This window comes from Dasypus novemcinctus, chromosome 17 (genome assembly GCF_030445035.2).
Source record: "Dasypus novemcinctus isolate mDasNov1 chromosome 17, mDasNov1.1.hap2, whole genome shotgun sequence".
NCBI classification, from domain to species: domain Eukaryota; kingdom Metazoa; phylum Chordata; class Mammalia; order Cingulata; family Dasypodidae; genus Dasypus; species Dasypus novemcinctus.
This window is the reverse complement of record NC_080689.1, coordinates 15,946,506-15,964,196: the sequence shown is the minus strand read 5'-3', so window position 1 is coordinate 15,964,196 and position 17,691 is coordinate 15,946,506.

Sequence of the window (17,691 nt, the reverse complement as noted above, 5' to 3'; positions counted from 1 at the left end):
CTTGTGTCTTAGTGAAATGTTTGTGAATGTTCCACCACTCTGTGCTGAGAGGAAATAGGATTTGATCCAAACTTGGAGGAGAATAAAATGGAAACAACGTACCCCTTGGAGCCAGCGTGGGGGTGACAGTCATACGCAAATAGGCATAACCAGCACTTAGGTGTGCTTACTGGGTGTAGGCAGTGCTGCGACTTTTACCTGTGTTAACAAATACTAACCCCAAAACAGTTCAACACGGTAGATACTAATATGAGTTTCCATTATTGATGAGGAAACGAAAGCAGAGAGAGGTGAAGTGCTTTGCTCCGAATTAATCCACACAGCTAAGTGATGGATGGATCTGGGGTTCAAATCCAGACAGTCTGACCTGAGTCCAGGAACAGAGCCCTACACTAGCCGCCCGGTGCCGTGAGTCATTTCTTTTTTTTTTTTTTTTTTAAAGATTTATTTTGTATTTATTTAATTTCCCCCCCTCCCCTGGTTGTCTTTTCTTGGTGTCTATTTGCTGCGTCTTGTTTCTTTGTCCGCTTCTGTTGTCCTCAGCGGCACGGGAAGTGTGGGCGGCGCCATTCCTGGGCAGGCTGCACTTTCTTTTCACGCTGGGCGGCTTTCCTCACGGGCGCACCCCTTGCGCGTGGGGCTCCCCCACGCGGGGGACACCCTTGCGTGGCACGGCACTCCTTGCGCGCATCAGCACTGCGCATGGCCAGCTCCACACGGGTCAAGGAGGCCCGGGGTTTGAACCGCAGACCTCCCATATGGTAGACGGACGCCCTAACCACTGGGCCAAAGTCCGTTTCCCTCTTTTTTTTTTTTAATTAAAATTATTTATTTATTTTTAAAAATTACATTCAAAAAATACGAGGTCCCAATCAACCCCACCGCCCCCACCCCCCACTCCCCCCACAGCAACACTCTCTCCCATCATCGTGACACATCCATTGCACCCGGTAAGTACATCTCTGAGCATCACTGCACCCCGTAGTCAATGGTCCACATCATAGCCCAGACTCTCCCACGTTCCATCCAGTGGGCCCTGGGGGGATCTACAATGTCCCGTAACTGTCCGTGAAGCACCACAGTCATTTCTAAGCCAAGGAAAAGTTGAGGCTTGAGGCAGAGCCCGGCGGCGAGCTTAGCTCACCATTCCCCACCTGGAAATTCTCCCTTCAGCTCTAAACTCTGGAGGATCTGAATTTTTAAAATTAGACGTGGTTTCACTTATGAACGGCAGCAGCAACGGGCTTTAAACAGAAAACAAAATGTCTGGCTGGGAGGGTGAATTTCAGGCATCATTCATGGAGGATCTGGTCAGCAGGGCCTGAGTACTCGGTGCCAATTCACAGAGATTCTCTTTGCTCTAGAGCTAGGTAGCCTGATGACTTACTACACTGGTGACAGTTCGTAATGAGTGTCCCCACCCCCACTTTCTTCTCCCAATCTGTCTTTAAGCTCATTTACATGATAAAATTAGACCTCCGCTCTATTGGCAATCACGGCTCAAAGAACGCAATCAAGGAATTAAATTACCTGGCAATAAAGGCATGCATTAGAAATATAAACGTCATCTGCTGGGGGAAGAATTTTGCCAACATACTGAAGAGTAAGTTTGCTTCTGGCCTTAGCACTGGCATTCGGGATCCCGCTGGCTTGTGAAGTGTCTGAATTGTCGCATTGTAGTTGAGGCCACACAGTCCCGGAGCCAAACAAAAGCTGCTCAGAGTTAGCCCTGCATTGCTATTCCTGGGGGTGGGGACCACAGGGACAAACCAACTCGAAAAGTCCCTAAAAGTAGACAGTTTCACAAGAGCAGTTTCTGTTGACCTCTGTTTCTGTTGGCTTGAAGTGATGGGCCCTGGAGCTTGACCACAGTGGGGTCCTGTGGTCTGTAAATCATACCCTGAGAAACAGCCTGGGAGAAAAGGCAGAAAACAGGCCAGGTTTAGAAGACAACTCCACTCCTCTGGAGTGCAGACTGCAGGCTTAAATTCCAATCCAAGGCTGCATCCAGGCAGCTGTGATTTCCTTTGTGAAAAACAGAGCAGCAGTTTTACCAATGCCCTTGGGTGTAAAAAGACAACAGGAGCCAACTCGCTTTTGTGGTTTGAATGTAGTTATTGCAAAGCCTCATTTCTTTTTTTTGCCTTAGAGAAAATTTCATAGATCATTTCCGAATATGAGTCTTAGATTAAAGAAAAAGTCTCATTCGAACTACTTTTTTTGAACTAGTCTCTCCCTGAGTCATTTTACACAAGCCCACAGAGTTAAATACCATCTATTGGTTGATGACTCCTAAATGTATGTCCCCAGTCTTTGGCATCTGTCCTGACCTCCAGAGCTGGGTGCCCAACTGTGGATTTGACATTTTCACTTGGCTTTTTAACAGCTCTCTCAAAATTAATATAGCCAAAACTGACCTGAGTTCTGCCTACCGCTCCCAAGTTTATACTTCCTCAGCTTTCTTCCAGACAAGTTGATGGCCATTCTCCCAGTTGCTCAAAGTAAAAACTCTAGGAATCATAATTAGTTTCTCCCTTTCCTAATCTCTCTAGAAAACTCTTCTCTGCTCTCTAAATTCATCCATTCTCACCATCTCACTAACAGAGCCGGAGTGCAAGGTACCTATCTCTCTCTCCTAGATTATTATAAGTGCCTCCCTCCCTCACTCTCATTACTCTCATTTATTTTTACTTTTTATGTTTTAAAAACTTTTTATTATGGAAAATTACAAACCTATAAAAAACAGAGAAAATAATGTAATAAATCTCCATGTAACCTTTACACAGCTTCAAAAAGTATCAGCATTTTACCAATACTATTGTTATCTATTCTCTCTGCCACAATGGAAGTTTGCTTTTTCTTGGAATATTTTAAAGCAAATCCCAGACAGCATGTCATTTTTACCTGTAAATACTGCAATATGCATCTTTACCTGATAAGGAACTTTGAAGAAATGTAACCATCATACTGTTATATTTAACAAAATTAAGAATAATACTTTCCTATTGTACATATTGTCTTAAAACATATTTTTATGATTGCTTTGCTGGAATCAGGATCTAAATAAATTCCACATATTGTATATGGTTAATATATTCCTTAAGTCTCTTTTACTCTATATCACAGAACCCTTTGCCAGTCAGATGAAAACCACACTAAATTGTGTATTATTTAATAAATACATCACACCTGCATCAACACGTCCCCACAAGAATGTTTTTTTAAAATATATTTTTACTGAAGTATATCATTCACACATGAACATATACATAAACAATAAATATATAGTAAAGATGGTGAACTTACAAAATAAACATGCATGACATCATACAGGCTCTCATACATCCCCCTCCACCAACAACACCTTGTATTGCTGTGAAACATTTGTTACAGACTATGCAAGGGCATTGTCAAAATATTACTACTGGAAAGTGGGATATGACTCAAGAGACTGGGCTCCCACCTACCACGTGGGAGGTCTGAGGTTCAGTTCCTGGTGCCTCCTAAAGAAGACAGTGCACTGGCACAATGGGCAGGCAGGCAAGCTGACACAACAAGAGGCACAGGAAGAAAAGCATGATAAGAGATGCAACAAAGCAGGGAGAAAGGTTCCCGGTGCCTCCTAAAGAGTTTGAACAAGACAGTGAGCTGGCGCAATGGGCAGGTGCAGTGAGCTGGCATGACAAGATGATGCAACAAAAGACACAAAAGGAAAAACATAACAGAGACAAGAAAGCAGGGAATGGAGGTGGCTTAAGCAATTAGGCACCTCCCTCCCACATTGGAGGTCCTGGGTTTGGTTCCTGGTTCTTCCTAAAGAAACAAAGAAGACAAACAGATGCAGCAAGTACAAACAATGAGGGAGGGCAGGGAAGATAAATAAAATAAATCTTTAAAAAAATTACTACTAACTACAGTCCCTCTCTTACATTTGTTATATTTTCCCCCCAGCCCACCCTATTTTTTAAAAATATATTTTTATTCTAGACGTTGTGAACTTCAAAACAATCATGCACACACCCCTTCACCAACATACCACACCATGGTGGAACACTTGTTACAGATTATGAGATAATATCATCAGATTATTACCACCAACCATGGACCATAGTGTACATTTGGCATACTTTTTCCATACACCTTCATTATCAACACAGTTTATCTTTGGCATTGATGCAAGAATATTATAGTATTATTGTTAGCTACAGTCTATAGTTTACACCAATTGTAGTTTTCCCATGCTTCTCCACATTCTCACCAACCTGCAATAGTGATGTACATCTGCTCTAGCTCACAGAAGCATACTCTAGCATTTGTACCCTCAACCACAATTCTTATCCACTTTGGGTTCACTATGTTATTCAGTTCCAAGATTATTCTTTAGCTTTCTTTCAATTGACATTTATTTCCCCAGACTGCCCTTTTCAGCCACAATCCCATTTATAAACCATCTGTTACTCACTATAATGTGTTACCATCAACTCTATCCTTTCCACACTTTTCCAGTCAAGTTAATTAAAACTTCTACATACATTAAGCATCAGTTCTTCTCAACCCTCTTATCTCCTAATAACCTATACTCTAAGTTTTAACTCCATGTATTTATTCTTTGTATTTAGTTCATATTAATGAGACTATGCAATATTTGTCCTTCTGTGTCTGGTTCACTTCATGTTGTATAATGTCTTCAAGATTCATTCATGTTATCATGAGTGTCCCAATTTCATTTCATCTTATTGCAGCACTGTATTCCATCATACGTACATACCACATTTTGTTTATCCATTCATTGGTTGATGGACACTTGGGCTGTTCCCATCTTTTGGCAATTGTGAATAACGCCACTGTGAACATCAGTGTGCAGATGTCTGTTCGTGTCTTAGTTTTTAGTTCTTCTGGATATATTCCTAGTAAAGGAATTGCTGGATCATATGAGGGTTCTATATTTAGCTTCCGGAGGAACTACCACACTGTCTTCCACAGGGCCTGCACCATTTTATAATGGTGCAGTGAAGGAGTGTTCTTATTTCTCCACATCCTTTCCAGCACTTATTGTTGTCTTTTTTTTTAATAGTGGACATTCTTTGCGGTGTTAGATGATATCTCATTTGCATTTCCCTAATAGCTGATGATATGGAACATTTTTTAAATGTACTTTTTGGCCATTTGTATTTCCTTTTCGGAGAAATGTCTATTTAAATTGGATTGCTTGCTCTTACATCGTTGAGTTCTGTGATCTCTTTATATAGAATGATAATGAAACCCATATCAGATATGTGGTTTCCAAATCTTTTCTCCCATTGAATGAACTGCCTTTTCACCTTCTTCATGAAGTTCTTTCAATCACAGAAGTGTTTACGTTTGAGGAGATCCCTTTTATCCATGTTTTCTTTCATTGCCCGTGCTTTTGGTGTAAGGTTTAAGAATCTACCACCTACTATCGGGTCTTGAAGATATTTCCCAACATTTTCTTCTTCTAGGAGTTTTATTTTATTTCATTAAAAAAATTTTTTTAAGATTTATTTTTTATTTATTTCTCTCCCCTTTCCCTCCCCCCCCCCCCAGTTGTCTGCTCTCTGTGACTATTTGCTGTGTGTTCTTCTGTGTCTGCCTGCATTCTTGTCAGCAGTACCAGGAATCTGTATCTCTTTTTGTTGCGTCATCTTGCTGCATCAGCTCTCTGTGTGTGCAGCATCACTCCTGGGCAGGTTGCACTTTTTCCATGTGGGGTGACTCTCCATACAGGGTGAACTCCTTGCATGAGGGGCTTCCCTACGTGGGTGACACCCCTGTGTGGCATGGCACTCCTTGGGTGCATCAGCACTGCACGTGGGCCAGCTCACCACATGAGTCAGGAGGTCCTGGGTTTGAACCCTGGACCTCCCATATGTTAGGTGGACGCTCTATCCATTGAGTCAAATCTGCTTCCCTAGGAGTTTTATTTTTGTATAAGGTATGAGATAGGGATCTTTTTCTTTCTTTTGGCTATGGCTATCCAGTTCTCCCAGTACAATTTGTTGAATAGACTGTTCTGTCCCAGCTGGGTTTGACAGGCTTGTCAAAAATCGCTTGGTCATAGATGTGAGGGTCTGTTTCTGAATCATCAGTTCTTTATGCAAATACCATGCTGTTTTTTTGTTTGTTTGTTTGTTTGTTTGTTTTTACCACTGTAGCTAGGTAATTTGATTTAAAGTCTGGAAGTGAGAGTCCTCCAACTTCACTTATCCTTTTAAAGATGTTTCTGGCTATTTGGGGCCTCTTACCCTTCTAGATAAATTTGATAATTGTGTTTTCCATTTGTTTAAAAAAAATGCTCCTGGAATTTTTATTGGGATCATATTGAATCTGTATATCAATTTGGGTAGAATTAACATCTTAATGATATTTAGTCTTCCAATTTATGAACATGGAATGTTCTTCCAATTATTTAGATCCTTTAAAATTTCTTTTAGCAATGCATTATAATTTTCTGAACACAAGTGCTTTACATCCTTGGTTAAGTTTACTCCTAATTACTGGATTCTTTTAGTTGCTATTGTAAATGGAATTTTTTTTTCCTGATTTCCTCCTCAGATTGCACATTGCAATTGTATAGAAACACCATTGATTTCTGCATATTGATCTTTATCCTGACACCCTACTGAAACCATTTCTTAGATCTAGCAGATTTATTGTAGATTTTTTTGGACTTTCTAGATGCAGGATCAAATCATCTGCAAATAGTGAAAGCTTTACTTCTTCCTTTCCAATTTAGATGAATTTTATTTCCTTTTCTTGTCTGATTGCTCTAGCTAGAACCTCTAGCACTATATTGAACAACAGTGGTGACAATGGGTATCCTTGTCTTGTCCCTGATCTTAATGGGAAAGCTTTCAGTCTTTCACTGTTGAGTACAATCTTAGCTGTGGGTTTTTCATATATATAGCCTTTATCATGCTGAGAAAGTTTCCTTCAATTCTTAACTTTTGAAGTATTTTTATCAAGAAAGGATGTTGTATTTTGTTAAATGCCTTTTCTGTGTAAATTGATAAGATCATGTGATTTTTCTTCTTTGATTTACTAATGTGGTGTATTATGCTGATTGATTTTCTTGTGGCAAACCACTCTTACATGACTGGTATAAAACCCACTTGATCATGATGAATAATTCTTTTAATGTGTTGTCAGATTCAATGAACAAGTATTTTATTGAGGATTTTTGCATCTGTATTCATTAGCAAAATGGGTCTGTAATTTTCTTTTTTCATAGTATCTTTATCTGGCTTTGGTATTAGGGTGATATTGGCTTCATAGAATGAGTTTGGTAGCATTTCTTCTTGTTCAATTTTTTGGAAGAGCTTGAGTTAGATTGGTATTAAATTTTCTTTGAATACTTGGTAGAACACACCTGTGAAACTGTCTGGTCTTGGGCTTTTCATTTTGGGAAACTGATGATTATTTCAATCTCTTGTGATTGGTTTTTGAGGTCTTCTATTTCTTCTAGAGTCAATGTAAATTGTTTATATATTCCTAGGAATTTTTCCATTTTGCTTACTTTGTCTAGTGTTTTAGCATAAGGTTGTTTATAGTATCCTCTTATGATCTCTCATTTCTGTGGGGTCAGTAGTGACGTTCCCATTTTAATTTTTTAGTTCATTTATTTGAACCTTTTTTTTCTTAGTCAGGATAAGGATGTGTTGATTTTGTTAATCTTCTCAAAGAACCAACTTTTGGTTTTTTAATTCTTTTGGCTTTTTTTGTTCTCAATTTCATTTATTTCTGCTCTGATGTTTGTTATTGCATCCCTTCTACTGACTTTGTGATTAGTTTGCTGTTATTTTTCTAGTTCCTCCAATTGTGTAGTTAGGTCATTGATTTTAGCTCTTTCTTCTCTTTTAATATGAGCATTGACGGCTATAAATTTTCCTCTCAACACTACCTTTGCTGCATCCCATAGGTTCTGAGATGTTGTATTCTCATTGTCATTCATCTCGAGATTTTAATTGATTTCTCTTGAAATTTTTTCTTTGACCCACTGATTATTTAAGAGTGTGTTGTTTAGTCTTCATATATATGTGAATTTTCCCTTTTTCTGCTGCTTGTTGATTTCCAACTTTATTCTATTATGATCAGAGAAAGTGCTTTGTATAATTTTGATTTTGTTGATTTTATTGAGATCTGCTCTGTAACCCAACATATTGTCTATCCTGGCAAAAGATCCATGAGCACTTGAAAAGAATGTATATCCTGCTGTTTTGGGGTGCAGTGTTCTGTATATGCCTATTTGCTTTAGTCCATTCATCATATTATTCAAGCTCTTTGTTTCTTTCTTGATCTTCTGCCCAGATGTGCTATCCAATGCTGAGAGTGGTATATTGAAGTCTCCATCTATTCTTGTTGAGATGTCTATTTTTCCCTTCAGTTTTGCCAGTGTTTGCCTCATGTATCTTGGGGCATCCTGGTTAGGTACATATACATTTATAATTCCTATTTCTTCCTGGTGAATATGTAATATGTAATGTCTCTCCTTGTTTCTAATAACAGTTTTGCTTTTAAAGTCTATATAATCTGATATAAGTATAGCTACCCCAGTTTTTGTTTTGTTTGTTTGTTTGTTTGTTTTGGTTACTGCATTTGGAAATATCTTTTCCCAACCTTTCACTTCCAGTTTATTAGCATACTTGGGTCTAAGGTGAGTCTCTTGCAGACAGCATGTAGATGGCTCATATTTTCTTATCCATTCTGCCAGTCTGTGTCTTTTGATTGGGGAGTTTAATCCATTAATATTCAATGTTATTACTGTAAAGGCAGTTCTTAATTTCATCCATTTAATCTTCGGGTTTTATTTGTCATTTTATTATCACCACTCTTTTGACACTTTTAGTTACTGTTATTGACATAGTCATCATTTCTAGACTCTCTTCCAAGCCTCTCTTTTCTGTCTTTTCTTTTCAGGCTGTAACATTCCCTTTAGTATTTCCTACAAAGCCAGTCTCAGTTTCTCTTTATCTATTATTCTATTCTTACCCTCATTTTTGAAAGACCATCTTGCCAGATATAAAATTATTGGCTGACAGTTTTTCTCTTGCAGTATCTTAAATATATCATATCACTGCCTTCTTGCCTCCATGGTTTCTGATGAGAAATTGGCACTTAATCTTATTGGGTATTCCTTATATGTTATCCATTGCTTTTCTCTTGCTGCTCTCAGAATTCTTTGTCTTTGGCATTTGACATTCTGATTAGTATGTGTCTCAGAGTTGGTCTATTTGTATTTATTTAGATGGGAGTACATTGCGCTTCCTGGACACAGATATCTATGTCCATCATTATTTCTTCAGCTATTCCTTCTGCCCTTTTCCCCCTTGTCTTCTCCTTCTGGAACATCCATGACATGTATGTTTGCATGTCTCTTGCTGTCATTTAGTTCCCTGAGATCCTGTTAAATTTTTTCCATTCTTTTCTTCATCTGTTCTTTTGTGTATTCACTTCTGGAGGCCATGTCTTCAACCTCACTGATCCATTCTTCTGCCTCCTCCAATCTGCTATTATATGATTCCAGTGTGTTTTGAATTTCATTTATTGTACTGTTCATTCCCATAAGGTATGCTATTTTTCTATGTACGTTTTCAAATTCTTCTTTGTGCTCATCTAATGTCTTCTTAATATCCTTAATTTCTTCAGCCATTTCATTGAATTTATTAAGGAGATTTCTTTGAACATCTAAGATTAGTTGTCTCAATTCCTTTATGTCATCTGGAGGCTTAACTTGTTCCTTTAAATGGACCATGTCTTCATGTTTCTTGGTATGGATTGTAATTTTTTGCTGGTGTTTTTGCATCTGACTGGCCACATGTATTTATTCTGGGTGCAGTTTCTCCCTTTTGCTTGGGGCTTTCTTGTCTTTTCTCTCTTGCTCATTGTGTAGTAGGAGTCAAGGATGTAGTTGGTGCTATAAGCTATGGAGGCTGAACCTGCCCACTTTGCCCAAGGAATTAATGAAGCTTCTCCCACCTTTCTTCTTTGTCAGGGGTAGGGACAGAGCTGCAACTGTGTACAATAATCCAAGTTGGCAGTACAAGACTGTCTGTAGTTGCCTGGAGAGATTGATGAAGCTTCACACCCCTTACTCCCCAACCTTGGGCAGGGATGGAGCTATAGTTGTGGGAAGCAAACTATGCCCTGTGTGGGTCCAAAATGACCAGTTATCCAGGTAAACTGACATAGCACCAGACCCCCTCCCTGCTGGGGGTGGGAATGGACCATCTGGAGTGCCCAACAATTTAAACTATGTGGGCCAAATATACCTGCAGTTGACCTGAGAGGCTGAGGGAGTACTGTCCATTCTGCCCTTTAGGGGGTGGAACAAAACAACTGACACTGAACAGTTCGGTCCCTGTAGGCCCAAAGTACCCACCGTTGCCTGGAGAGGCTGAGGAAGCACCAGCCCTCTCCAATCATATTGGGTGGTGGGGGTTGTTCTATGAGCACCAAACAGTTTAGTCCTTATAGGCTGAAAGTACCCACCATTGTCTGGAGAGGCTGTAGAGACATCAGACGTCTCCTATCCTATTGAAGTTGGGGGTGGATCCATAGGCGTCCAACAGTTCAATCCATGTAGGCCTAAACTGTCTGTCATGTCCTGGAATGGCTGTGGAAACACCAGCTACTGCCTTTCCTATTGGGAGTGAGGGTGGATCCACAAGTACTCACCAGCCCAGGCTGTGTGGGCCCAAAGCACCTGCAGTTACCCAGAGAGGCTGGGCAAACACAATCCATCTCTTGTTCTATTGGGGGTAGGGGTAGAACCACAGGTGCTCAACTGTTGGATTTGTGCAGGCCAAAAGTGACTGCAGTTGCCCTGAGAGGCTGAGGAAACACCAGCCCCTGCCTGTCTTATGCAGGGGACAGAGGTGGAGATAGATTTGAAGGCACTTAACAAACCAGTTTATGTGGCCTACAAATGCCTGCCATTGCCTAGAGAGGCTGAGGATACCCAGCTCCTCTCTTACCCTGGTGTATGGGGATGCAGTCCCAGGTATCTAACTATTTGGTCTGTGCTGGTGGAGAGCACCTGCAGTTTCCTGGAGAGCCTGGTGCAGGTCCTGCCAGCTTCCTCTGTGCTAGAAGTGGGGCTGGAGGCTAAGGCTAGGCCTGCAGTCCTATCTGGGTGGAAAGAAGCCAGTCTCTTAACTTCACAGGATTTTCAATCAACCCAGCTTTCCCTCCTGCCAGGGATGGAGTCAAAATGGTGGCTTCCTAGCTCAGTTGGATGGGTTCAAGCCTCACCTATTCCTAGGATTATATTTTAGCTAGCTGAGTCTACTAATCAGTAGCTGAGGTTGGTGGACAATTTTCTTTTCCTCCACCATTAATAGGAAATGCTAACTATAGCCACAGAATCCTGTGGTGACTTGTGCTTCTAGAGGAGGATGGGCACTGGCCTCTGTGGCATGGCTTGCAGCTTCCCAGGGAGGTGGTACAGGCCCCCCAGTTTCCTCTCTGCCAGAGCTAGGGCAGCCCGCTTCCCCTCAGGCCAGCGGCGGAGTCAAAAGGGCGGCTACTGGCCTCCTTCTGACCTGGACAGGCTCAAAGTTTAGCTGTTCCTAGGATTATACTTTAGCCCAACGAATTTACTAATCAGTAGCTGAAGTTGGTGCCACACCGTGTTTTCCTCCCCTGTTTTTTTGGAAATGGAGCTTTGGAATCCAGCCACAGAATAGCTCCCGAGTTGGCTTGTGCCACAGGTGCCAACCTCCTTGGCGTGGGGCGCTCTACTCATGAATCCTCTCTACTAATGGGCAGCCTCCTCCTCCCACACTCTCAAGGATGTTGCAGGATACTCTTCTGGTCTCCTGTGGCCCCCAAAGAGGTGTTTTAGATACCTCTGGATGGTTACTAACTGCTGTGTAGCAAGAGCTGACTCCAGGAGCAGTAGCAGGAGCTCCTTACTCTGCCGCCATCTTGGCTTTCCCCAAAAAAATAATGTTTTTTTTTTGAATTTCAGTTCCAGCTCACGGACTCCTGGTTCCAATACCCTCTCTGCTCCCTTTTTTTATACCATTGATTTGTTGGAGACCAGGTCACTTGTCCTGTTGAGATTTCCACAGCTGGATTTAGTTGATGATATCCTCATTGTGTCATTTAAATAGTTTCATTACCCACTGCTATTTTCTATAAGCTGATAGCTGGTTCTACAGACTTGATTAGATTTTGCTTCCATTTTTTTTTTTTTTTTTTTTAATGTCGAGAATTCTACATAGATGGTACTGGAAACTTCCTATTGCCTCATACCAAGAGGCACATAATGTCTGTACTCCCACTTTTTAGTGACATTTGATCTGTGGGTTCAAGTGTCTTACTTATTTTTAAATAGTCTATGATTCAGAATCCTTTCAAGTTAAAATTAATGAAATAGTGCTGTAGCTTTAAAGATTCTTTGGAAAGGCTATTTGGTAATCCAAATCTGGAACCCATATGGTAAGGGCAGGAATCTGAGCAAAACGATTATGCTGGGACCTGAAGACGAGGATGCAGACATGGAGAGGAGGCAGCCACCCTGGCTCACTGCCAGGTGGCTCGCCTACCAAGCGGATGTAGTTCTGAGCTGGGTCCTTGACCTGGAACTGCATTCCTTTCTCCTTTCCACATACTATCCTCACTTCCACCCTACCATCCCTTTGTTCTTTGCTGGGCTCCTGTGCCACGTATTACATTGACTTTTTTTTTTAAATAATAATAAACTTTATTTTTTAGAGAAGTTTTAGATTTACATTTACAGAAAAATTACACCAAAAGAATAGGAAATTCCCATATAAACCTCCCCCCACACACAGTTTCCCCTGTTACTAACAACTTACATTAATGTGGTACATTTGTTACAATTGATGAACCAATATTGAAGCATTGCTACTAACCAAAGTCTATAGTTGACGTTATGGTTTACACTTTGTGCTATACAGTTTTATAGGCTTTGATAAATTGTACACTGTCATGTGTCCATTATTGCAGTATCATACAGAACAATTTTGCTGTCCTAAAAATGCCCTCTGCTCCACCCCTTCATCCCTCTTCCTCCCTTCTGTACCCCTGGTACCTTTATATAAATGTTACAATTTCTTAACACAAGATAATAACTATAATAACAATAAATCTGCATTGGTCCATGGTTACACTCCCCCCTTATGTTTGTTCTTTCCTCAGTCTTGAGGGGTTTGGGGTGATGTCCACTCTGCTTCAGGCTGAGAAGGGACTTAGATATTATGGGCAGATAGAATTGTTCTGCTTGCAGCTGTAGATACTCTTTTGGGATGAGACTTGTCCACCATCATTGCTTTGTTGGTTGTCCAGAGCAAGTCCAAAGAACTGGCGAGGAGGAGTTGGTCACAACTCTGCTGGGATTCAGGGCTCAAACAGCATATGAGCAATCCAAAGATTTGAGTCTCTGAGAGATATTTAATGGTATACTTTTACTTCTCTGTCTTTAAAGAAAAAGTGCCAGCTACTTCACAGCATAGGGTGGGCTAGTCACCTCTAGAATGTATTAAGAGAATGGTGAAACAAGATCTTTGTGTTCTTCAGTTTAAGAAAAAATTGTCAAGAGAAGGATGGTTAGCAGGATTGAGAACTAATAGGGGCAGGAGCTGATGGTTTTAGGTTTAGGAGGTGGCAGATACTGGTCTTTCCACTTCCTATGATTTTGTCTCATTTCACCAAGATCAGTGTCTTCTTATCCATCAGCAAGGTGTCCGTCCACTGCAGGTTGCATCCCAAGATGGGATGGACCAATGGGACTCCCCTCAAGACCTCATTGTTCCTAGGGAACTCCGGGTGTACCAAGAGGAAGGGATAGTGCTTTGGGAGGCAATAGACTGTACTTATGACTTCCTGCTCTCAATAGCATATGGGGGCTCAAATGAAATAGCTGTAAGGTCAAACTAGAGTCTAGGGATTGCATTCCTCGCTGTATAGATGAACATCTGAGTTAAATTTAGCATACGCTATTTTGTTACATTCCCTTAATAAGCCTGGGACATTCATTTTTATTTTACTGATGAGAAAACTCAGGCTGAGAGAAGCTAAACTGTTCTCTGTTCCACAGCTAGTAATGTATTTTATTTTAAAAAGATGGTTTTGTAGCTCTGTCCACCTGAAAGACCTAGAAACAACAATAAGCCCAGTAGGGGTGATGAGCACCCTGAAGATCAGCAGGGCATTTCTCACTAAAACAAACTAGGCTTCCTTAGAAAAATATCTGATTCCAAGAGTGGGGTAAGAAATGTACAAAATGAACTTTAAAATATTTTCATATCAGAAAGCAAGGTAGTAACAGGCTACTAGAGTGTGTTTTTAGCCAAATTGAAGAGGGTCTTTCTGACCAAAAATGAGAAAATTTAAAGTATTAAAAAATAATCAGTGGATTAAAATACATTAAATATGTTAAAGCCCATGAATTTATAATGATGTTTTAAAAATCCAACTCATTAGTCATCTTTGGACGATGTTAGGGAATCATTTTGTTACTTTGAAAACTGGCAAATAAAGGGGAGAAACCTCATTTGTTTATCCTTCCTTTCTTATATGAACTTCACAGTGACCAAATAATTGATGGGAAGAATGACTCTTTAAAGAAGTATTACAGCTAATAATTGAGAGAAGAATGAGAGAATTAGAATATCACTGTCTTAGTTTGCCATGCTGCTATGACCAATACCACCCAATGGGATGGTTTAAAAGATAGGAGTTTATTGGCACATGGTTTTGAGACTAGAAGAAGTAAAATAAAAAAATGAGCAAGACTTCCTTTCTCCCTGGAGAATGAAGCATTCTGGCGCTGGCTCCCAGTAATCTTTGGGGTTCCTTGGCTCATATTTCTGCTGCTCATGGTTGTGTCCCCTCTGTTCTGGCTTCTGTGACTTCTGCTTTTCTACGCCTACAGTACTCTGAATTGAGGCCCACATTGCTTCAGTTGGCCACACCTTAGCTGAAAATACATCTTCGGGAGGCCCTGTTTACAATGGGTTCACACCCACAGAGATACGGATGATGATTAAGAACATGTGTTTGTTGGGGTACATAATTCAACCTCCTACAATCACCATTTTGCAACCCATGATGAAATAAAGGAACTGAGCAATAGTTTTCAGCACTTGCTAACATCACACACAAATCATCACAGATAGGATGGATCTCCTGATAAAAGAACACCACACTACTTAGGAAATCTCCTTGCCAAAACCAGAACCTGAATATGATTAAGACTCTAGATAGAAATAATGATTTATAGGAAATACAGGAGACAGAAGAATATGTTAAATGGATATCATGGGGATACAGTCAGCAAAATCTAGACTGTGGGAAATTACAAGAAAAATAACTAGTTTCTTTAACAAATAAATGAAAGCTCCAAAAAAAAAAAAAAAAAAAGAGAGAGAAGGTATTGAAGATGTTGCAGTGGGGGGAGGAGCATATTAATTAAAAGAGATGTAAGTGACATATCAATTGCAATATATGAACCTAATTTGGATTTGAATTTGAAAAAATACTATTTAAAAATATATTTTAATATATGGGAATCCTGTATTTTATACATGATTGTTCTCTAAACCCACAACTTCTCTAACTATATGTATTTTTTATTTTATTTTATTTTATTTTTTTTAAGTGGAAGGGAAAAGCAGAAGAGGAGGTCAAAGAAATGATATTAGGCAATAGAAAGCCCCCTAGAGCCTCGAGAAAGGGACACATTCTGGTCAATCCTTTAAATTTAGCCCAGACTTCTGAACTGTGGAACTGTAAAAACATAAAAAATGAATTTACTAAAAAGAGAGAAAGAAAATTGGGGAAATTAACACTGAATAATTGTTGTTATTAAGAATTATTATTGATTTTTTAGATGTGATAATGGTATGTGCGTTTGTGTGAGTGTATATTGTTAGAGAGTGCTTATCTTTTAGAGGAACAAACATTTACATGCAAAATTATTCAATGTCTGTTATATGCTTCAAAGAAACATGGGATGGGGAAAGTGGGAGGTAGAATTGATGAAAGAAGATTTGACCAAAATGTTGGTATTGTGGAAACTGATTTGTGGCTACATTGTTTCATATGCTGGTTTATATACTTTTCCTTACTTTTGAAAATTTAACATTAAGAAGTTAACATTAACAAAATAACCACCAAGAACAAATTTCTACAAGAAACAGTCTTTTGTTTTCCAGACCCACAATCCTTTGACAGCAATCCATATTTCCAACCTTATCTCTGACTTCTCTGCAGTGCTTTTTATTTAGCCAAACTGCTTTTTGTTTCCTAATTTAAGGTGCATATTTCAGACTTTGAATACATAGATTATAGTGTCTTGTTGTCAAAACCAATCCTTCCATCACGCCTACAGGTATATGTGATTCGTGCGTATCACACACGATTTAGCCCATCTCATCTCCTTCTTGTAGTGCTTCCATCTTAAAATAATAGCTCCCTTTTTTGAATATCAGTAATGCATTATTATATGTATCTCACCTTCAGTCACGTATATTGTTAGTGACTTTAGTGTGCAGCAATTTTCTTCCCTATCAATTTATAAGATCCTGAGGGCAAGAACCTTGTGTTGTATTTTTTGCTACCCACAGAGGAACTAGCACCGTGGTCCATAGTAAGTGCTCAATAAATACCATTTAATTAAATAGCACTAATTACCCATTTAAATTCTGATGGTAGAGTTTTGAAAGCTTGGGAGGAAAAAATGATGACATCTGAATGTAAATTTAAGACAAAGAGAAGTCAGAAGTGAGGCAATCTGACTAGAAGGGAGACAAGGCTGTGACAGCCTTCTCAATACTTTGGGCTTAGTATGGGAAGATTCTTCTGTTTTATGACCTTAGTGGAGGATATTAGCAGATGTCCCCCTGGACTCTTAAGTAAGTCATTTTGTGCACAGTCAAGAGGCTTTTATTTCCTCACAATATACCACTCCTGCCTCCCCCAAATGTTCAGCTGCCAGGAACACACCATCTGGCTGACATATACCCTGCACCACTCCCTAAGTGGCCATTACTCAGTTCTCTTTATTAATCCTAATTCCCTTTCTGTGCATTTCAGAGGGCCAAAGGAATAAAAGGAAAGATTACTAGAGAAGTGGAAAGCCTATCTATGCCACTTAATGGTTGCCTAGGATGTGATCCCTTTGCTCCCAACCATATGTTTGGAGGCCACTGTTGGCAATTATACTTCTTAGGCATCCCAGATACTTCCCTTCTTTTCCCCACCCTATTCATTTTTTATTTTATTTTATTTTATTTTAAGCAGTTCTGGAAGATGTACCCTCAATTCCCAGCCTTCAGTAAGCTCCACCATCAAAGCCAGTCTCTAAGTGGCAGATCATCAGAGCTGATTTAGAAGGTGGGGCCAGGAGGGTATGGCCGGGCCCTTAGCCATCTGATTCTGTTTTTCCTACTACACCTGGGCCTGATTTAGAACAACAGATGCTTCAGTCTACAGGCCTGGGGATTTGGAATGACTTCTCAGTAAACAATCAGACAGGACAGAAGCAGAGCCTGAGAATCTGAGGCTCCGGTTTTGCAAGGGCTGAGTGTGTGACAGTGATTCATCGGAGTAGTCGAAAGCCAGGCAATCCTGAGTCGGGACTGCAGTGACATACTGCAGTGATGCAGTATTGCAGTGGCCCTTGGTTAATAATTTACTCTGCTCAAG